At 35.1% G+C, this 25103-nt stretch overlaps 1 non-coding gene across 1 annotated transcript; it reads right to left on the minus strand.

Annotated features, from left to right (window-relative positions):
- Positions 1 to 11789: 11789 nt before the first annotated feature.
- On the minus strand, positions 11790 to 11866 carry Trnaq-cug (transfer RNA glutamine (anticodon CUG)). Its single transcript has one exon. It is a non-coding gene; the product is annotated as a tRNA-Gln (tRNA).
- Positions 11867 to 25103: the final 13237 nt, after the last annotated feature.

The following is a 25103-nucleotide window of genomic DNA, read 5'->3' on the forward strand; positions in this document are numbered from 1 at the left end:
CGTTTGTGCTTGTGTATGTGGTGTTAATATGTTTGTGTCTCTAGTTCGTTGTCGTTTGTGCTTGTGTATGTGGTGTTAATATGTTTGTGTCTCTAGTTCGTTGTCGTTTGTGCTTGTGCATTTGGTGTTAATATGTTTGTGTCTCTAGTTCGTTGTCGTTTGGGCTTCTGCATGTGGTGTTAATATGTTTGTGTCTCTAGTTCGTTTTTGTTTGGGCTTCTGTATGTGGTGTTAATATGTTTGTGTCTCTAGTTCGTTTTTGTTTGGGCTTCTGTATGTGGTGTTAATATGTTTGTGTCTCTAGTTCGTTGTCGTTTGGGCCCTTGCATTTTGTCCATTAACGTTGTAAATGTTTTGATATTTCGATTAATGGGCTTGTCCGTGTAGTTTTATTGTATTATTCAAATTATTTGAGAGTGGTTATATTGCAATTACTGAAATTGAAATCGAAATTGATTTTGGTAAGTGTTAATCATATTTATAGCATCAGTTGTTTTCGTCCATGTCCATGTTAGTGTCAAGAATAAGTGTGATATAGTAACATGTTAAGTGATATATAGCACTTCTGAACAAGTGGTTATGACAATTAATCACTTCTTCGTTGCTATTGTATTTCCGTTTTTCATAATGGCTTAATCGAGGGCCATTCGGAAACGCAATTGTTCTTTAGCCGTCTAAACGAATTTTCATCCAAGTGTCATCTCAATTATGACTCACTTATTTTCTCTGTCTTTTTATACTGTATATGTAATATAAACAACATACTTCTTGTCATTTTCCTAGATGTTTGAAAGATGATACATGTCTACCAATATATAACATTGATCGCATTGAACTAAACAATATCTGACCAATTTCAATATCAAAGTTGTCGATGATCAATCGTCATGTTGATGTACAAATTGCCTTTTTAGCGCATAATAAAAGATTTATACTAAGCATACAAATACAAAAATATATGAAACTATAGAAGCAAACAAAGAAGTAAACACATTATCGGATTTGTGAAGACCCAATATATGACAATACATCCCATGAAAACAATGTGTATATTGTTAGGATCAACTTCAAGGCTAAAACATGCAAATGACCTTAATGTATTCGTAAACGAAAGTATCGAGAAATTTACTTCGTCAGAAATTTTCTTGAACCTTCCTAGACATTGAATATGTAAGTCGATTTTGTGTGCAAGCAAATGCAAAGATAGCATTTTAAACCTCCCAGAACCTCCCAGAACTTTAACATATAAATGGTGTGAAATCTCGAAAAGCTTGATTTGAAAACCGGTGCAAGTATTTTGGTTTTGTATTCATAACATTATATCGAGTTACATGCGAAACGAAATCTAACAACTACATAACATTAAAATTGCGCACATGAGTTAAAAGACACAATAACATTTAACACCTGTTTGCATATTACAGTGGATGGAACTTTCAGCAGAAAATGTACATAAATCTTACACTAAAACGACGTTTAATGTAAGATATATCTTTCTAGAACAATTTGTTATACCTTATTACAAACAAATGTTGGTATGATATGTAATTTGTGTTTCATTAGGCTAACACGACGAAGGCATTTGCGCCGTTAAAGTACAAATGTATCTGAGCATCCTTCCTGTGTCTTTACACATGCTTTTGCAGAAAACATATATCGACATTATGATTTTTTTTAACAACTCTTTACTAAAAATATAAAACAGTTTATGATGGTTGACATAATCAAATGCTTATTGAAAATCATTAAAGCTGCACTCTCACAGATTAAACGTTTGGACATCTTTTTATGTTTTGTCTTGGAACAAGCCAATTGTTGGGAAAATCCATGGAAACCAGTTATTTTAGACTGCTTACAAAAACTTAGATCGCAGATTTTTATAATTAAGTTTAACAATTGATGTTTTATGCATTTTTCTTAAACCGTAAGTGAAGGTTTAAGCCATAAAATATTAATTTTGGAATGGAAATATGAAAATCTACAATCCGAATTTTTGACAGCAACCTTATATCATTGTTTTTGCAGATATTTACGCAAAAATTTGCTCTTTTCAAGACAAAAAAAAGTTGTAAAAATGGTATATCTGTGAGAGTGCAGGTTTAAATGCAACATGAACAGGATTTGTTAAAAATTATGAACGATTGTCTCTACATTATTGTAGTTCGTGTTTTCCTTTACGTACTGTCAAACCACTGTTTGTTTGTACAGCGTCGAGGCTGAGATTTAATTAAGTTGAACGACGTCCTACTTATGACAAAAACTTGCTCGAATATAACAAAGATTGTATCCATACTCCGAGCATTTTCACTGAGAACGTCATCCATATTGTCACATTATGTCATATTGTCATATTACCTCTGATAATATATTTATACATTTATATACAATTATTTTAGAAATACCTTTAGATTATCAATTTCTAAATTTATTGGAAGTCATCTGTCATATTAATCATGTATTGAAGCAGTATTTAATTCTGCTACTATTGGCGAAATTATTAATTGTTCAATTCGAAATTGCTGATAATATCGATATGCGGTTTCCAGAGAATAAAATCGCTTCCGCTTTTATTAGCAAACGTTTGTATTGACGAAGCAGCTTTAAACCGACCGTTTGCATTGAAGCCGTTATACAATTGACATAGCTCAAGAGCTTTCAATCATTTCTATTATTGAATCATCTGAACGTCTGTAAGATCCATTACTTTGTTTATACTATCATAAAAGTGAGCAGGTTAATGAACAATTTTATCTCCTGCAATATAATAACAACTTCTAGTGCATGAGTTGAAATCCCAATTCAACAATAAGTCCAAGTTGAATGTATGAATTTTACAACAACAAAAATAGCATTTTCACCTTCAACAGGGTCTTTATTCAAATGTAGGCTTCTTGGTTTCGATGATGACACAGGGAAATGTTTGTTAAGCAATGATCCTTGACCTTTGTGCCTTGCCTGTGTGGTAAAGATTAGACAACTGGGCTTGTCCCTGTAGTTAACATTTGTGTTTTTGTAAACACACTATCTAAGGGATAAACTCTGAGACAGTGATATACCCGAAATGATAATAAAAAAAAATTAACAATATTTATTTATAAGTGTGTAAAATATTGAATATATTCAACACCGTTTTTTTTCAATTATGAATTGATACAAGAACAAAACGAACATGGACATCTATATATTATATGTTATGTTTGTAAACCATGTATAGCCATCTTGTAGCAGCGATTTAGTCATTTCGCAATACATTTATGTGAGGTAATCGAAGGTTATGACCAAAATGTTTATAAAAATACGACATCATTACCAATTATTTGAAAGATGACCATGACTGTGGTCAATCTGGTGATCTTGATGTGTTTATCTAAATATCAATAGGGGTCTACAGGTCATCATCAACCTCTTCACCAAGTTTGTGGACCGTAGGTCCAAGTATTTCATTAATTGAAAGAGGTCATTGTATTAAAGATAAATGTGAACTCGACCTATGACCTGCTGATTTTTAAATCAATAGTGTTCATCTGCAAGCCACGATCACACTACATACAAAGTTTGAGTACCTCAAGCCATAGCATGCGTTATGTATCAATTTAAAAAGCTTTTTGTGTTTAAGGTCGCCATCACCATGTCCTTTAATATACGAAATTCAAAATGAATAAAATACGTCTGCTTGTCATGACCAACCTTTCTACCATGTTTGAGGACGGCAATTTTAAGCAAACTGTTGGTAACAATCGAACCAACTGTTAGTATTCTACGCCACTAAGGCCGTTATCCTTGACCTACTGACCTCGGTAAGATTCACCTGCTAGTCATGGTTAACTTCTCTACTATATCTACTATAGCTTTCTTTTTTATAATATCTACGTACAGGTTGACCGACATACGCAAAGCCACATACATGTTTCTCCACTTCTTCGAAGGGGGCATAACTATCGCATATCAGAGAATAAAAACAATGATCAGTTATGTACGTACGATCAGTATCAACATGTGTCAAATCTTCATAAACCAAGATAACATCTACGATCAAGTATGTCTAGTGTCATAAATGATTCCTTAACGGTGGTTTATTACAGCGGTATTATGTGATGATATTTAGAAATGTACAAATAAATATTTATGTGTTAAACAGTTGTATAGACGTGTATATAACTAATAAATCATTTAAACCAACAATTGACAATACTTAAACAACAGTACAAATGCAATGAAAATATGTCTGGCACTGTAATACCTATCAATAAACGAAAACTAGATAATTATCTGCTAATAAGATACTAATCTGAAATTTGGGCATGCTCATTGTGTACTTTTTTTTCATACGCTCTTGTTGAACATGTGTATTTATAAATCTTATGTTATAATCCAAGCCTGATATAATTTCAATTGACGTTGGCAACCACTGTTTCCACTGAGTATGTGTTATATATTGTTTAATCCATTCATAATTTGATAGTATGTTATTGACACAATATATGGCACATCGAATGAATATAATAACTAACTAGCCATAGCAACCACAGTTCGTCACAATGAATTTTACTGTTTTTTATACTGTCTGTTTAAAACTGTCTAAAATATATGAATCCTCAAACTATTCTTGATTTTTGTTCCCTTAATATTCCGTTCGATGATAACAACTACAATTATAAGCTATTGCATATTGATGTGTTAAAAATACGTGTCATTTCAATAACGTACTTTAGTAATGGCCTCATGTGTGTGATGCTAAATTCAGTATTCAAAATGCGTAATGCATTGTGTACATATATTCATTTTTATTCATGTATCATTATTGAGCTTATTGTCTGTATTCATTATATCTACAGGTGAGCCATTAACATTCCTTACACATATATAGTTTGAGCTAATATCTAAATTGTACTAGGAAAATTTCTCGGGCATTTTTCTTCGAGATTAGTCGTGCTAAAGAATACAACAATTCAAAAGTTTTCGAAATGTATATATGCTTTTTTTGTTAACAAGATATACAGTAATACGAAATGTATTAAAACAGGAGTAAATTAAATAATACCAGAGTATCAAAACCTTTTTTTATCAAACTTCAATCGATCTAACAGAGAGTGTCGTCACTTGTTCTGAAACTGGACTTGATATGTTTACATTCCTAATATTATTCTTCCAACACTTGTCAGGTAGCCGAAATAACCTTTTGACCTCATTACGAAAACGAGTACCACTTAGAATATAAATATAGAAATTCAAAGCTGCGTTTAAATTTTGCAAAAGATCACATATCTGAAACAAGAATTCGTCAACAAACGAATAGTCGCTGTTTTTTCCAGGATTTACTATTTGCTGAAAAAGTCGCAAATAAATTTGCCTCGGCAGCATCGTAACAAGGAATAAGACACAAATAAGTATGACCTTGATTGTCATGGCACGCATTGCTTGTGTTTGTGCAGACCGGTTCTGATCCTTGCGTTTATAAAATATAACAAATATTGTTATATTGCAAGGGACAATGATAATGACGGGAATGCCTACTTTGAAAATAAATTCAAAAATATCTAAGACCTCAAATGCCAATGGAATATTTTCATTTGAATACATTTCGTACATTTTCTCTCCAAATCCGCCGGAATAATATATATTTTTCTCAATGTGGAAAGAACACAGGATATAAGTCACATTAAAGGCATAAAAGAACAAATAAATAGCAACAATGGATATCCTTATGATAGTTTTGTTACACACATATTTCACTTTAAAAGGGTAGGTCACACACACCACTCTCTCCAAGGTTATAAGAATAACCAACCACGAGGATATCTCAACAGGCGGTTGAGCTGTAATATGTACCAACGGATCTTCGTACTTTGTAAGGTGGAAAAACCAGCTGCCATGAAGAATTTGAAACCAATTCTGGAATGGCCCGAAAATGGTTATAATAATATCTGAAACAGCTAAAGCCGTGAAGATCATTGACGTTGCCACACCACGATTACTACGAGTGTTCATGATGACGATTATTATCCCATTTCCAACGAAAGATAACAAACTGATGACTCCCTGGATCCAGAAGAAATACTTGAACAAACGTCTCGCTTCGATTTCTTCCTCAAAATCATTCAAAAAAGTGCTGATGTTGTCCACAGTGGTAAGTTCGGTTATTTGTGTTGTGTTTACTGGATCATCTGATATTGAAGCCATCGATTCAATTTGTATTTAACCTAAAAACTCTAACTTTGTTACGTTTATGTATCCTGAGTACGTTCTTTTCGACCTGCAAGCGTTGGCAAACAGTTTTGTTGGCATGCGCCTTTATCAACAATTTTCTCTCCTTTGCTCGTCTTACTCAAAATATTTACATCATTTTTTTTCTCATTCAAACAATTGTAAGGTCCAGTGATGTTAAAATACTTTCATGACTTTATGCAACAATTGGTAACAGAAGTAATTACGTGTTCTATTTGTCATTTACATAGTCCTCTCACTGTTGTTGAAAACGAATAATGATATTCTGCACGCTTCTTTCCGTTTATGTTCGCCGTCATGTCATAAATTTGTCTCTGAAAGTACTGACCGGCATCAGTTGCTGAGGTGTCTGGTTCCTTTCAGTAGATTATGTCCACAGGCATATTTCATTAATAATCGAAATCGGTACATTGTCATTCTCGTTATTGCTTTGTATATGATTGAAATAAGGTAAATCTCTAGTGGCATTGGTGACTCAAGAGAACAGGTACAATTATATTTATCAAACGTAATGTTAATTAATTGAATCAAACTAATTTGGAAATAGTTTGTGTTTCGAATCTCTCACCGAAATAAATGTTTATTCCCGCCGTATATTATGTATTCCTGCGGTATATGATGTATTCCCGCCGTATATGATATATTCCCGCGGTATATAGTGTATTCCCGCGGTATATGAGGTATTCCCGCCGTATATGATGTATTCCCGAGGTATATGATGTATTCTCGCCGTATATGATGTATTCCTGCGGTATATAGTGTATTCCCGCCGTAAATGATGTATTCCCGCGGTATATAGGGTATTGCCGTCGTATATGATGTATTTCTGCGGTATATGATGTATTCCTGCGGTATATAATGCATTCCCGCCGTAAATGATGTATTCCCGCGGTATATAGGGTATTGCCGTCGTATATGATGTATTCCTGCGGTATATAGGGTATTGCCGCCGTAAATGATGTATTCCCGCGGTATATAGGGTATTGCCGTCGTATATGATGTATTCCTGCGGTATATGATGTATTCCTGCGGTATATATTCCTGCGGTATATGATGTATTCCTGCGGTATATGATGTATTCCTGCGGGGTATGATGTATTCCTGCGGTATATAGTGTATTCCCGCCGTAGATCATGTATTCCCGCCGTATATGATGTATTCCCGTGGTATATTATGTATTCCTGCGGTATATGATGTATTCCTGTGGTATATAGTGTATAACCTTGGTATATGAAGTATTCGCGCGGTTTATCGGTTTATGGTGTATTCCCGTGATATATGAAGTATTCCCGTGGAAAATGATGTATTCCCGTGTTATATGATGTATTACCGCGGTATATGATCCATTACCGTGGTATATGATGTATTACCATGGTTTTTGATGTATTTGAGCGGTATATGATGCATTTCCGCGGTGTATGACGTATTCCCGCTGCATATGATGTATTACCGCGGTATATGATGTATTATCGCGGTATATGATGTATTCCCGCTACATATGATGTATTACCGCGGTATATGATGTATTCCCGTGGTATATAATGTATTCCTGCGGTAGATGATGTATTCCTGCGGTATATGATGTATTTCCGCGGTAAACGATGTATTCCTGCGGTATATAATATATTCCCGCGGTATATGATGTTTCCCTGCGGTAGATGATGTTTTCCCGCGGTAGATGATGTATTCCCGCGGTATATGATGTATTCACCCGTATATGATGTATTCCTGCGGTAAATGATTTATCCCCGCAGTATATGATATATTCCCGTGGTATGTGATGTATTTCCGCGGTATATGATTTATTTGTGCGGTATATGATGTGTTAGCGTGGTATAAATTTATAATGTATTTCTGCGGTATATGACGTGTTATCGTGGTATAATTTTATGATGTATCCCCGTGGTATATGATGTATTCCCGCCGTATATGATTTATTTCAGCCGTATATGATGTATTCCCAAGATAGATGATGTATTCAGTTTTCGACTATAGAGTAGTGAATGGGACACAACTCAAAATATATGTAGGAAAACGTCTCGATTGAATAGAATGGTTACCCCGCCCCACTTAAAGTCAACAAAATATATAAGTGGGATGGTAAAATGTAAATTTGCTGGTTATGTTTCGATTATTTTTTACTCAATGTATTAAAATGAATATGAAAGAATGGCATGTCTAATTAAAATAATTCAATTATCACAATAAATCACACTATTTCAATGAGTGATTTGGCTGTGTTTTGTATTTCTCATCAGGCTAGCGATTCCTGTTTAAGAAATTTGTCGAAGACCTGTTTTGAACAAGTAATGTATATGATTGTCGGGAAAAGATACCGGAAGATGTTACCGGGTTGCCACGACCAACGACTTGGCCATCGTGGATAACATGTGGGCTTGATAAAATAAAGAACAAATTTGAATAGGTTTTCGTATGCGTTTCATTGCTAATGTGCCTCACAGCTCTCTATTAGAATGCTGATGTCTTTTTTCTATCCTTTTCGGCAGAATGGGACATACCCATTAGACATTTGTTCAAAAACACAAGAATATTGTCATTAAGATAAATACAATATGATCAACGCATTATTTATTAACTCTCATGTTAAAACATTCTGAAGCTCGATAACTTAAAGACTTGAGACAAATTGATGATATTAAATATAGTTCTCAGGGTTGCAACGTTCTTTACTATGCATTGTGAAAAATACAACTTAGAATAACATTCTGTGTAGAAATATGCAGCCGTCTCGCACGATGCGTAATTGGACGGATATGAGTTTACAAGCGGAACTTGGCGTGAAAAGGGTAACCACAACAACTAAATAAAAGTGGGGTATATATATAAACATGTATATATAATGTAACGTTCAACTAAATGATCGGCTCAAGTAATCGAGGGAACGGTCCCCCGTGTTTTGTTTAATGCATGATGCTCTTACGTGCCTATTTCATAATGTTGAAATGAAGAAAGAAAACACACACAAACATAAAATAATTATGCCATAATTTCGTCTTTAAAAATATTGCGCATGACCGTGCCTATAGAGCTTACATGAAGCTGCGTATTCGCTTATCTGATGCTGTATGGTGACGGATACAAAAGAAATACAATTCGACCAGTTCGTATCAAGACATCTAGAAGTTAGTTTTACCTGTCTGCTTTAAACGCTCAATAATTATCTTGTACACAATACAAGTTTCCTTATCGACAGCCCGTTAAAGCAATGACACATTATGCACCACAACATACTTAGGGTGCTGACATTGTAATTAACTTCGTTATATATGCCCATATATTTATAAAGACAATTATAGAGTTGCTGACGTCGTCTCTTCGTTCCAAAGGCTTTTTAAATACATCTCCTATTTGCACTACACTTGCATTAAAGCGGTTCGTATTTGTCACGATATAATAAGCGTCTGTTTGTTCTGATAGCAAAGTAATTAAGTAAAAGTAGTAAGTGCCGTCGCAGAATTATATGCTCGTTCGAATGGCTTATTTCCTGCGTCAAAGCGTCGTCGCAGCATTATTCATATTAATCATTCCAATGACTTTAAAATAGGCGATCTTATATGAAAAATTATTAAGCTATAGTACTTTTGTCAGTTTCAATTGTACTAAGAAAAAATGTCGTTAAGAGTAAATTTCTGGAATGGCTTAAGGACTGGTAGAAGTTGTAAAAACGATATGTAAAAAAGTAGATGGTCTCATCACAAAGTCAGTTCTGGTCTCTTAGTGCCGGATGAAATACTTTTGACAGCTTTTTTAAGTAGTTTGACAAGCTACTCCAACACATCAATCCAAACACTTCTTCTTAGGTGAGATTTGTCTAGTGGTATAGATGTCCGCCTTTTACCCAAGAGGCTGTGGCTTCGATTTCTACTGGCGGTAATTTTTCGCGGCCTCTCAAAATTGTCGTACTCGAAAGTGATCCCATAAGCTACCAACTTTCGTCATAATCGAACTTAGTATTAGTTTAACACTTCTTTGAAAAGGTTAAATGGACTAACATCGCGTGTCCAAATAACCTTTGGCAAAATGCATGATGTTTAGTTTTGGGGCACTTCTCTGAAAATCGAATTAGGAAGAGTGGATAATTATATTCCGTCATGTATAATAATTATAGGTTATACTACTACCAAGGCAATACACATTAAGTGCCTTACTCATTCATTTTGAAAGGCAATAATTAAAAAAAAAAGAGTATTATACTTTTATTTTTTAACTGACAGCTTACAGATAGGAGATATAATACTTTGCAATTAAAGCAGCTAAAAGCACCATTTGGAACTCCTCGGCCACTTGTATCGAAAACAACCTCGTATATGGACGGTTTACATACTCAGAAATCGGTATGTCTAAGTTCGCTGCATGTAGATCGCGTAGTAATTTATTTTAGCTGTTAAACTCAATGACTTTACTCTTGGATATCTTAATTATGTTTGCAATAATACAATTCACTGGCAATCAATTTAAATTAAGATCAATAAATACAAGCTAAAATACTTTTAATTAATGCTATACTTCTACTGATGAAGCCCGGCATACACCCGAGGTCGTTTTCAATAAAAATGGCCGAGCAGCTCCGAATGCTAGAAGCACATTTCTGAACGTTTGTACGATTGATGGTCTTTTCTTCGTCGGGTGAAACATTTATAAAGTTGTTTTTATTTCATTTTAAGCTAAATTAAATTCAAATATAAATTGTGAAAGTGCTGTAGTTTTCATGTCGCTGGGTACAGCTTTTATTTCACAGAGATGAGAGTTAACAAAGAACGTTTACTGTTATAGTGCGATTCATACCGTTTATAATTCTACAAAGGAACATAGAACTACAAAGTTTAAATGTTTCTGATTAATGTTTTATTGAATGCATTTACTGGGAGTTACAGTGTAAACAATACTTGCGCAGAAATGGAATTTTTTCCATCAAAGTCTTTGTTTTGTGCCTCTTGTTCGCTTGCGCTATTGAATAGTTAGTTCTAAATGAGCTTTTACAAGCGAATTCCTAATCATTCTACGGTCATGCTGTGCTTGGTGGTGTGTAATTACTTGGGAGATGATTAATCAAAAGAAATTATGTCGGGCTGACACATGGTCGATATTTCCATCATAATTCATTGGGCACATGACGTAAATTCACGCTATATGTACCTCGTCATGCTTCTACTTCGTTACTGAGTTGTAATGGTATAAAAAAACATCCCCAAAACAATCAAATTTGGAATCTGTTGAAAAAGTAAGTCAATGAATATGTTAGAATTCATTTTGGCGATCTACTGAATATTGAGCGAATGCAGCGAGGCCGTCCGTAGAGCGAGAAAGTTCGCAACATTTAGTGTCTGTACTTTGGTGTTGGGTGGTGGTGTTAGTAGTCTATACTCCGGGTCCCGGCGTGAGCACATTAAAGGGTCACAAAGTGACAGTTCAACCACCGCACACCTATCCTGGGCAGAATCAGTTCTAGGTGCCTTCACCTCTGCAAGGAACTGACAACTTCTGGGGCAGTGGTACAGTGCGAATGGTCGTAGAAAGTATTTCATAACCAATCACAACAGAAGTGACCTGGTCCGCCCGGGAATCGAACCCGGGTCGTCCGATTCAGAGTCCAACGCTCTACCGATTGAGCTAACCGGGCGGACATTGGTGTTGATGGTGTATAAGCTTATTTATACTCGTACTCGGGCATGGCCCATTGGGTGAGTGCTCCGATAGCATTGTTCGTCATTTTAGGTTTTGAAGCATAATGCACAGACGGAGATAACCCTGGTCAGAGCTACCCTGTTTTATAAGCGTGCACCAGTGTATAGCACTGTCACACGGGACCTCATTTGACGTCTTTAATCGAACCTGCGATCCGTGGACGGACAGTCAAGTATGTATTCCCTAGACCACGGATCCGCCTGCAGATCACCAAAAATGAACTTATTTAGTGTTTGCACTTATTTGACCCACCGTCTCCTCCCTTTGTGTTGTCACGTGGTATTTTGGTGTGAAGGTTGAACAGCCCAAGCGTTAGTTTCATTAAAACTATGCTATAAATTGTTATTGAGTTATTAAGCTGTATATGCTTAATGTTAAGTTTGTATTTGCTTTATTGTCACACAAATATTTCAATGGTGAACTGAATAGTTGCAAACAGGATTTGATAGCTATTTAGATATCGTTTAAAAATTCTGGCTCATGATGTGTGCGATTCTCAATGTGGATTTCGAAATGGTCGGTCTACTATAGATGCCTTTTTTGTATTCAATACAATTGTGCAAATATGTTAAATGAGAAACAAAGATTGTATTGTGCTTTTATTGATAGGAAACGCACCTTTGATAGCGTTAGGTAAAATAGCCTCTGGTAAAAGTTATTTAGATCAGGATTCGATGGATAAATGCTAAGAATTGTTAAAATATGTATGCAAATGTTAAATCATGCGTAAAAAGTGTAGTTCGCCTTAAGCAAGGGGATATAATGTCCTAGATAGTATTTGCCCTCTTTGGTGATGACCTTGAGATATTTCTAGAAGTTGATCTGCTATGCGGACTAACGATTGAAGATATTACTATTATACTGATCTTATTAGCAGATGAAATGGTTGTTCTCGGTAAAATTGTTGATGATGGGTAAATACAGATACAATTTTCCTAAAAGGGTAGAGTACAATGAAAAATGGTTATACGACAATAAGTATATTGAAATAGTTGATAGTTTTAACTTTACTGGATATTTTTAAACCAAAAAACCATTGCAGGAAAGGGTCTTAAGGCACTGAATGTACTTATTAATAATACTAAACATTATGATTTCAAACCTAGCTTTTTTGCGTACTGGTTGACGCTTTTGTAAGTACCGCGTTGAATTATGGGTGTGGAGTGTGGTAGTTTTCTAAATCGAAAGAAATTGAGCGTATTCACTCATATATTTTTTTGCAACAATGTACTTGGTAATAAAACAATACTTATGTGAAAAATACAAAAACAATCTCAAGCAATATGGCCGTTTATGGTGAATAAGGTAGATATCCATTATATGTAAATAGATTTGGTAGAATTATAAAATTTTGGTGTAAGACTATTTCTTTCTTATAATAAACTATACAGTGATATGTTAGGCAGTCTTGCTTGTTTTGGGTTCTTTAATGATGTATAAGAACAGAGATGTTTTTGTACTGATTTTTATTATGGCTACTGAATACATATGGCTATAGGTGGAGTACATATCTCTAAGCATGCAGATCATGTCACATTTACAGCTATAGCCATATACCAGAACATCTCCCTCTTTTGAAAAATAAAAAATAATGCATTAGCAATAAAAAAATAATTCTGTGTCTTCAATTATATTTCTCCACTGTAGTGTTCTGATCACAAATTTGTGTCAACAAACATTTATAAGCTCAAATGAGTGTTCAGTGTCATTATCAAGACTCACCGATAACTTTCACATAAAACAGAGATTATCAAAGAAACATGATCCATGTCCCAGTCTGGCATTTCATTGCTAAAACAAATTACACTGAAACAATAACCTTTGGTTTAATAACTCGACCAGAGCGTGTGATATATGGTTTTGGGGATGTACTTGAACTTATATCAAGTTTAGGAGATTCTGGAATTTTATCTAGACTGGTTCCCGGGATATTTACATTACTTTCCACTGGAATTGAATTATATCTGGTGAATGAATCTTGTAAGATTTCCAAATCATCATCAGAAATCAATGGAGTTTGTGGGGTTACATTTGTATTCATTAAATGAACTCTATTTCTCCAATATTCACCACCATCTGGAGATTGAACAGTAAATGACGTTTCACTATGCTTTTAATAAGTTCTGCGATAAATAATATGATCTAGTTTAAATAGAAATATGTGACATTACTCTCCCAAATCCCTATACTCCTGGATTTTTATATATGTAGCATTTACATTGAATTTAGATAATAACCATATAATTTTGTATAAAAAAATAATCTCTATTATGTCTTTAATTTGTCTTTTTTCCTTGTTATTTGTCATGTATCATTGTGACCATATTAATAATTAGTTTTGCATATCATGTTTTGTCAAAAAACTGTTGTTAAATGTTTACGACAATAAACAGCTCTGACTTCCTGTCTGTCTGTCTGCTTAAACAAGCGCCACACAATAGCAATAGGGTAGAGCGATCAATTATAAAATGGTACGTATACCGACAAAATATGCTCTATTAATATAAAATCTATGATGTATTCAGCGTCACATCTGCTCTACAGGATATCGAGCTACAGTAAATGCGGTAAATCCTCGATTGTCATTTGCTCACAGATAAGTGCGAACCCAAAATTACGTTTGGCCATTTCTCTGAACCAAAATTGAAAATTCGCGTATACTTTCAAGACACACAAAAGAGCGTTTGCCAAGCAAGAAGACTATTTCCACAAGTTAGAAAATATTGTCTATGATAACTCAAATGCCACAAATGGACATATCTATTGTTTATTATCCCTCAATAGAAAAGAATATTCATTTCTCAAAAGTGTCCCCGTAATGGTTATTACTTTGAAAATTAAAATTATATTGATTCTTTAATCTTTCCCAAACCTCACTTTATTGATATTTCATTACGGTTATACAATAGTTTTTTAATGTTCAGATTGATGCAAATCAACACGAGAATGCAGTCGTTCTACCACTTGTATTTTGATCTAGTGTCTGTCCATTCCGTTGGATAAAGGTTAGTCGATACGATTTTGTTGTTTTATCACAGAGAAAAGAAAAACAAACAACAATCATTGTCCATTACATTTTGACTTCTTATTTCAGATCTGAAGGGAATTGAATATTAATGATTTCATACTGCCTTTTTTCAGGTTTGATAATTGGAAAACCGAACACGAAAAACGGATATTCAATTGTGCGCACACATCACACCATATATACAAAAAAACTGTGAAAAGTTTAAACATAAGGCAATAATTCAATGCATAGATATCGTCGTCAACATCATAATCAATATCAATATCAGCGTATGCCTTTTCAATAGCAGCAGCATCGCCACTATTGTTTGTCGTTTGTTATTGAACAGCTAATTGATAATTGTGATGCGATCATCTAAACGACAAATTATAATTGACCATGCTTACTACGACAAACGAAAATATGTTAAAACTTGTTTTGCTGTTGCTAATGGTGTGCTACTGCTTCTGATATTGTTGCTGATATAGATAGTCATTTTGATCTCATTTTGCTTGAAAATAAAAACAATTTTAGATACAAAGCATGTTCCTTTATTATACGATTGCCGATGAGCATGTATTATTCGCATGTTGGTAGATTTTTCATAGTAAAATTAATTTGCCCATAATTCAGAAGCTCCTAATATTTGCGAACCTTTTCATGGGAAAAACAGTAAACACGCGTCTTTAGTTAGTTACACAATATGTTAAACCAACGTTTATCAAAACGCAACCCTATTCGCAAAAGAAAGCGCACAAATTTCTACAAGTATAATAATAAATGTTCATCCAGTCGTCATCTTTGAAAGCAATTCTCATGCAGGATTCTCCGCTATAGTCTGGCTGCCCATTTGCCCAGAATGGCCAAATATTCTCAATTATCTCCCCTGTATACCATTTCCAGACGTCAACATCTTTTTTCCCGCCTAGCCACGCCTTCTGACGAAAGTCAATTGTTTCTTCGTTGACGCGACTTTTGTTCACTGCCACCACCATTGCGTCGAAATCTTGCTCGTTCCTAAGTGTTGCCAGCCCAGAGCCAAGTTGTTGGCAAAAACCAAGAGCCTCGTCCCAGGACTTTTTGCTACTTCCGCTATATACAACGAGATAACGACTTTGCGATGGCGAAACCTGAAATGTGATTTGGGCCTTATCTTTTATGAAATTTTAAAATGTTTTTAGTATTTTTAATACAAGAATAACGTCTTTATCAGTTTTAAAATGTACGGTTGTCATTAATCAATAACGTCAAAATATTTCCGTTAGGGTCCTAAACGACCAAAACGATATGTATGCCATTTTGCATTTTATTTTTCAAATCCGGCCCTATTCCCCTAATGCAAAAGTATACATTTTTCCACTACCTAGGTAAAAAAAATCCCCTTTCATTTTTTACTGTTTTGAAAACAGAAAATAAAGCGGATGTAACAATATGGTGCCATTCATATTTTTTTCAATAGGTTTGTTGAATAAAAGGTTTGAAGACAAGTCGAATATTACATTACAAAGTTAGTAGTTTCCATTTTTTGTTAAAACGATGCCATTTTCGAAGCTTTTACCCCTGTGAAAGGGCTACGCCACCATTACCTTAACAGCGAAAAATACACTGTCATGTATATTAACTGCCGAAGCTATTTTTATCTCAGTTGAATGTAAATAGTGTCACTTGCTCATCATAAGCAAACTTATTGAAAGTTGTGTTTGTAATAGAACGTCATCTGTATGTAAGGTTAATACTGGGCCATGGTATTTATATGTTAAACAAAAATCTGTTAGCGGCACGTGGATTTACTAAATTTCAATAAAGCCATGTTTCTGTTCGTTTACACACCTCTCTAATAGAAGTAAAATTGACTTTCTTAAAACAACTGATTTAATATGGCATCTTGGATTCAATTTATTCAATACTATCGACAAGTATCTATAAATATAATGCTCCCTTCTTTCTTTGCTAAATCTTTTTTTGTGTGTTATAGATTTGAATTACCTTTCTATATTCGACGACGCCATCACCATATGATGCCACATTTGCATCATCCGTCAGCAGCAAAACTTCCGAATACAGCAAACAAATGCCGCTCGATGGAAAGTATCTTGCAGCTCCACATTCGTCTCCGCAATGCACGAGGCACATAATGAGCGATGACAACGACTGAAGACTTATTTCCTGTCCGTTTATGAATCTTGCGCTTGCGAAATAAGACCCTATTAGCCCAAGGGCGGTTGCCTTCCCTGTGGTCAGAAGCAGTATTGACAAAACGGTAAATTCCATGTTAGGAATATCAGTCAAATATTCCAGCTTATAATTTCTCACCAGATACATATATATATATATAACACAGCTTGGAATTCGTTCAGACAACAAATGCAAATGATTGGTATTATAGTTGATATTGCGTGCAAAATTATGGATTTTATTAATGGAACTTCAATACAGAACAACTAATCGAATAACACAAAACGGAAGTGTTAACCTTTGAAATTGCTTTAAATCTAAATTTCAAATTATAGGTTGAAGTGGTTGATTGATGATGTGAATAGTTAGGAAGGGAAGTACATTATTATTTAAAAAATGGAAGAAAAAAACATTATCCAGTTGTATTTTGTTCAGGGGCATCAAAATTATAAACACAATATAATTTAGGAAGAGCTTTACGAGTGATTCACATATTTTATCTATAAAGTTTTAAAACCTGCTACAAACATGTGATAAATAATTATTTACAATAACTGCTTACCAGTTCTCATTACCGACAAAGTTCCAAAAAGGGATCGAGTCCCTGACCCTCTGATAAGCGTCTGATATCCTTACAACTGACCAGTGTTTTAGACCTGCTCGATCCTATATGCTGCATTATAGCTTGACCACTTCCATGTAATTTTAAGATTAATTTAGCTAGAATGGGGAGTTACCCCTATTACTGAACAAGGTATTAGGTCGAAGAAAGTAACGTTACCCCCCAAAAAGAGTTGCTATGTAACAAGATCGATTACCATCCAAAGCGTTGCTTAGTCGAGAGAAGACAGGAAAGAGGGGTCTGACCCTCTAAAATGGAAGCAGAAAAGGGCATTGTCACAATGGTTTGGTTGCATTGATTGAATCATTTTTATTCGAGGCCCAGAGCTTTGTCTTAGACTATCATCCTAAAAGATAATAATCATATCCGATAACCGAAGAACCATATATAACTTCGGAAAATAAAAATGCGAATATTGGATGAAGAAAAAATATTCGGGGAGGGCCATTTTCTAATGTTGTTATAACTTGTGGCCCAACCCAATTGTACAATAATATTGGTTGTCGAAAATATGTATACCACGTGTGTTTATTATTTACAATAAAATACGATTAAACTAAAAAATATTGAAGTATGAGGTAGACCGGTCAATAGTACGGTAGATGATATAGATAGACACTATATAGTGATAGAGAGTGACGTAGAGGCAGTATTGATAGACAATATATTCAGTGATAGATGTAGAGACAGAGTACATTGACACGTTATACAGTGATCGACGTAAATGCAGTTATGATAATTAATATATAAAGCGATTGACGTAGAGACAGTGCATTGACGCGTTAGCATTTTAGATATTCACTTAATACAGTGGTAAATTAAGGTGCAACATAGATGTACACTGTATACATGTCATTGATAGACGTTTAGACAGTGCATAGACGCCTTTGCAGTACAGATAGACACTATATTCAAGGATAGAAGTATAGGCAGAATAGATAGACACTGTATAGTTAAAGTTGAAGAGGCAGTGTATAGATGCGTTTGTGGTGTAGAAAGACATTGTATCCATGGATAAACGTAGAGGCAATGCATAGACGCATGCAGAGTAAGGATTTGCACTATTTACAGTGAAAGACGAATAGGCGGTATAGATATATACTTTATACAGTGATAGACGTCGGGTCAGTATAGATAAACAATAAACAGAATAATATACCTAGAGGCTTTATAGAAATAAATTATATACTTTAATGGACGTAGGTGCATAATAGATAAACACAATATTCAGTGATAGACGTAAACGCAGTACATCGACATGAATGTCAATTTTACCTTCGATAATTATCCAGTGAGCGTTTTTATTTGTCTTTTATATTTAAACGAAACTCCTTTCAAAGATGGTCGAACGTATCTATACATAAAAGTATATAAATAAATAAATATGAACTTTGGTGAACTCAAAAACACGTCACAAAGGATGTTTGTTTTATTCCATAAAAAATGAAACGAATCTCAGGACAATTATTTAATAAAATGTTACTCTTTGATATCATAATTGTAAAAAAAAATGTCAAAAAAAAAATGAGTGGGTTCGAACCCGTGTCGCCAAAATTGTAGTTAAGAGTTGTATCCATTGTGCTACGAAGGTTTACCCTAAACGAGTGGAATTATTCAGCTGTATATCTAACTTGGAATTATCACGTGATAACATCGACCAGCCAATCACGCATAAGTAATGAATTCTACTAGGTAGACATACCTAGATGTCTTTTTTAATGCAAAAATACGAAAAAAACTAAATTTATTGTAAACTTTGTGGTACTACAGTTGATAAGTTTTAATGCATTGTACACATCGATACCAAGTTTATGTCAGTTTTCGACAATTTCCTTTTTTTTCGCTATTTCATCTTACGGAGTACAGCCCCTTTAAGGACTTCAACACGAACAGTATCAAGTGTCATCGCAAAGTTTACAAGTATAGCTATTTTTGTACAGATTATACTTGTAATTGTACTTGCACTTTACTTTTCCATAGGTCCCGATTTGGCAGAAGAAATCTTTAAGTAGAGCCCAGAGAGTTTATTACAGTTGAAACCTTTCAATTGACAGAGCTGTTGGAAAAAAAGAATGACACTGAGATGGGATTACCTATCCTTGTTTGTGAAAGATATCAAAATGACTGTTATTTACAAAAAAAACAAATTTGTGAAAAACACACACATGTTCCTGGAAACAGCTGCAAACATGTTTTAAACGCATGCTTTATCTTTGAATAGTATCTGTATGCTGGAACGGTTACAACAATGCAAAATACTACATTTACTTTGAAGTGTATATTTATTAACCATGGCAACCTTTTCTTGGTATGTTTATAGGGGGTTTGACTAAAGATACACAATTAATCTTTGTAATTTTAAGTTCTGTGAATTGAATAGTAAGTTAAGGTAATACAAAATACATTTTATAACCATAAAATGGTACTATATTGTAAATTAAACTGTTTTTCAGCTATAGTTTTGCAAGAATGATTAAGGTTGTTTTAGAATTATTTTTTTAAATCAGTTGCCACAGTTAAATATTTCCGTTGATGAATACCTTTATTGTTGTCATGACACATTTTCATGTGGTATCTTTTAAAACGTGATTTTTAATTAATCGTTATAAAATAAGACACCAGTTGACCTTTTGTTTATGAATTCCTTATTTTTTAAAGTAACGTCAGGTTATTTCCAAGTTCTCTAGTTGAGCGAAACTTTCCAGATTAACGCCAATAGTTGAGATATTTTTTTCAGTGAAATGCTCCCATGACAGTAATCCTTCGGTCTCAATTAAAAACTTTTATTGCGATTGTCCATACTTGGTCCCCTTTTTACAGACGTCATCACATATAAAGATGCTAGAGTTTCATCTGCCCCAGTTCTTTCGGCTTTCATCATCGGCGTTTATTAGTGATAAGACAAACGAAAAAAGAGATGTTAGATCATCGTGACGTCATATCAAGCGGTTCTCTTGGGTCTCGGTGCATTACTTCAACGTTTACTCATGTGTGCTGATGTGGTATGGATGGTCAATCAGTAGATTGCTCTCCTGCTTGACCGAGTCCGCGTTCATAAAGTATGGGCGTATATCATCGTTTCAAAAGGACAATAATGGCATGTTTTCTTTTGTCTGAAAATTGATTTTTCGTAAACAAGTATGTCATCAAGATGATCGTTTTTAAATGCTAGTGTTCATCCGATGTATGTAGTATCTTCAAGAGCTCGAAGGTGCTTTCGCAGGGTGTGTCCCATCTTTGGCAACGCATTCGAAAAGCTAAGAACAAGGGGAAATATATCTTTGTCTGCCGTCTGCTGCTCAAACATTTCGGCAGGTCGTCCTTTTTTTATTGCCGTTTTTCAGTTCTGTCTCAAGGACCCGAAACTGGAATAAGTATAAAACAATAAGCTTAAATTTATTGTATTTGTCTCACAAATAAGGAAAGAATATTTAAGCTCCGCAAATCTTCTTGATTAACTTTGATATTTGGTGACCCCATATATTAATGGTATTATTTGAAAGGGTATAGCTTCTTAGCAAAATTACAAAAATGTAAAATAAAGCGCGATATTGTTGACAATGGCATTGTGTAACTGTAGATGCTATGACGTTTTGCAATCTTTAAAGGGACAAAAGTGTATTTGCGATATAGCTTTTTGGCAAAATTGTAATACTATTCTTCTCTACATAAACCTCCAATCATTGATACCAAAATAAAATATAGTCACCAGGCGTCAAAATTTCCAACTTTGATAATCAGTTTGGTTATCAAATTACTATATGAGGCCTAAAAAAATAAATTGTGTGGTTCGGGTCACCCGACCCTACCTGGAAAATATCGCCGACCCTACTGTTTTTTTTGGTGCGACTTGCGAAAAACAACAACACCAGAACGTCGGGAGTTTAAGCTCATAACACCCAAGATTAGTTTCGAAGATGTAGAGATAATGTTTTTGTTCGAGCCGGGATCTGTATCCGAGATTGTCAACATCCGACAAGGGGCCATGGTCCCGTTTGTATGAAGAACAACTGTAGGATATTCCACTCGTACAATTTATCGGGAAATTCTCCGACTTTTCGCTCTTCAGAGTAAGGTTTATACAATGGAATAAAATGTCTCTAGATAAGAGTATAAGTTTTCCCAGACATAAGATTGAATGCCGGTCTAATTTTAATATACCCCACCCACCACTGGAGGACAAGGTATGACCCTTTTCACTTGTCATATTGTCAGATGCAATCACAAAAAATAGTTTAAACTAGAGATTGCTTTTTTGAAAAAGCGCTTGTCTCCCCTATTGTGTGGTCGTAGCTGAGAAAAAATAAATGATGGACATGAAATTTGTAACTTTGGACTGGAGACAAACCAACAGTGAAGTTTGGTTTATTCGATTATATTAAATAGTGAAGAGAAGAAAGTGTTGTTGATTAATCATGGAAAATGTAAACGAAGTTTGCATTGTATGAAGTTCCTGGGCGCAAGCGTTATTCAAGTATTGATAGGAAACCATTTTTCAGCTCACAGTCATCGTGACCATGACCTTTTACCTACTGATCACAACATCAATGGGGATCATCTACATAACCAACTTGCATACCAAGTATTAAGTTCTTGGGTGCAAGTGTTCTTTAGTTACTGAGCGGTAACCATTTCTTCAACTCAAGGTCATGGCAACCTTGACCTTTGACCTACTGATCTCAAAATCAATAGGGGTCATCTACTAGTCATGACCGACTAGCGTACCAAGAATGAAGTTCCTAGGTACAAGCGTTCTTAAGTTATTGAGCAGAAACCATTTTTAAGCTTAAGGTCACCGCCAACGTATCATTTTTTACTTGAAGGTAACCTTGACCTTTGACCTTTTGATCTGAAAATCAATAGGGGTCATCTTCTAGTCATGAACAACTAGCTTACCAAGTATGAAGTTCCTGAAACCAAAGGATCTTTAGTTATTGAGCGGAAACTTTTTCTTCACTTCAAGGTCATGGCAACCTTGACCTTTGACCTAGTGATCTCAAAATCAATATGGGTCATCTTCTAGTCATGACCAACTAGCATACCAAGTATGAAATTCCTGGTTGCAAGCGTTCTCTAGTAATTGAGCGGAAACAGTTTCTTCACCTCAAGGTCACAGTGACCTTGACCATTGACCTACTGATCTCAAAATCAATAGGAGTCATCTACTAGTCATGAACAACTATGAAGTTCCTGGGTACAAGCTTTCTTTAGTTATTGAGCAGAAACCATTTTTAAGCTTAAGGTCACTGCCAACATAACATTTTTTACCTGAAGGTAACCTTGACCTTTGACCTTTTGATCTCAAAATCAATAGGAGTCATCTAATAGTCATGAACAACTAGCATACCAAGTATGAAGTTCCTGGACCCAAAGGATCTTTAGTTATTGAGTGGAAACCGTTTCTTCACCTCAAGGTCACGTTGACCCTGATCTTTGACCTAGTGACCCCAAATTCAATAGGGGTCATCTACTAGTCATGACCAACTAGCATACCAAGTATGAAGTTCCTGGGTCTAAGAGTTCTATAGTTATTGGGCGGAAACGAAGTGTGACGTACTGACTGACTGACTGACAGACTGATGGACTGACTGACGGACAGGGCAAAAACAATATGTCTCCCCATGAATGGGGGAGACATAAAGATATTACACGCAAAGGATTTTTACATGGAAGGTCACCACGACCTTGACTATTGACCTTGTTACCCCCAAAACAATTGGGATCATCTAGACATCATGACCAACCTCACTTCAAAGTTTGGTGAACCTAGATCAAAGCATTCTCCTGATATTGCACGGAAATATTTTTTTACATTAGAGGTCACATCGACGTTGACCTTTGACCTTGTGACCCCCCAAAATATAGGAGTTTTCTAAACCTCATGATCAACCTCCCTACCAAGTTTGGTGAACCAAGGTCAAACCATTCTCAAGATATTGAGCGGAAATGTTTTTTACATTGGGGGTCACCGCGACCTTGACCTTTGACCTAGTGACCCCAAAAACAATAGGGATCTTCTACACCTCATGACCAACCTCCCTACCAAGTTTGGTGAACCTAGGTCAAACCGTTCTCAAGATTTTGAGCAGAAATGTTTTTTATATTGGGGGTCGCCGCGACCTTGACCTTTGACCTAGTGACCCCAAAAACAATAGGGATCCTCTACACCTCACGACCAACCTCCCTACCAAGTTTGGTGATCCTAGGTCATGCGGTTTTCCAGTTATCGATCGGAAACGAAGTGTGACGTACGGACGGACTGACGGACTGACGGACTACCGGACTGACGGACAGGGCAAAAACAATATGTCTCCCCCAGAGAGGGGGAGACATAATAAAATAGCAGCAGGGCAAACATACTACTAGTATCTATATTGAAAGGAAATATAAAATACTGGGTGTTCTGACATAGGCTGGTGCCTGACAAAATGCAACTTTCTTTTAATCTGGGACTGAAACCTGGGTCTGTTGCCATTTGTACAGTTTATAAATTATTCTTAACTTAACTTCTTGGAGAATGGCAGAGAAATGTTTTTTAGATGCTAAAGCAGGTCAATATTGTCACATTTAATTATCAATATGGTTTGCTTTCGGAAGGGGTGTGTGACGAATGACATAAAAACTAGCTATGACACACCACTTTACTGCAGCGATGCTCAGCATTGTCCTTATATAACTGAAATTCTGTTGAAAAAGGACTAAAATAAAGCAAACAAACCTGTACCAAACTAAAAAAAATTAAAAAATCCCGACCTACCCTACCTTTTCTTGGGAACCATGTTACCCGAACCACACAATTTATTTTTTCAGGCCTGAGTAGAACAGAAATCACCAGTATACACTTTCAGAATACATGGATTTAAAGACGTGTAAAATACATGTAGCTCTATTATTTTGTTTGCATCGACAATGCGTAAAGAATTAGTGGCGGGTCCAGGAATCGACGTGAGAGTGGGCGTAATTTTGAGGCCAATCAAAGATTAATGTTGAGGTTAACAGTAATGTTGGACTATGTTCGATTCAATTATTCGTATAAAATGAGAAGACAAATATGTATTTTATTTATATATTATTTTTTATTATTTTTTTTTTGGTGGGGGGAATGTCCCACATAAGACTTTGCAGTCAATTTTAAAAGGTAAAGAACCACAGTTCTGATAATTCCTGACAATGTACATGCACATTTGTATTCTGCACAATACATTGCAAATAGGGTCAAACAGTATCTGGTTTAAAATTAAAGCGTTAATCATTGATCTGAAATTAATTTGACGACCGGGTGGTGAATTTAGTATCAATTTGGAAGTCTGAGGACTTTATGTTATATTAATATGTAGAATGTATGTTAAAGCTGCACTCACAGTGATA

The sequence above is a fragment of the Mya arenaria genome, chromosome 12 (genome assembly GCF_026914265.1).
Source record: "Mya arenaria isolate MELC-2E11 chromosome 12, ASM2691426v1".
NCBI lineage: Eukaryota > Metazoa > Mollusca > Bivalvia > Myida > Myidae > Mya > Mya arenaria.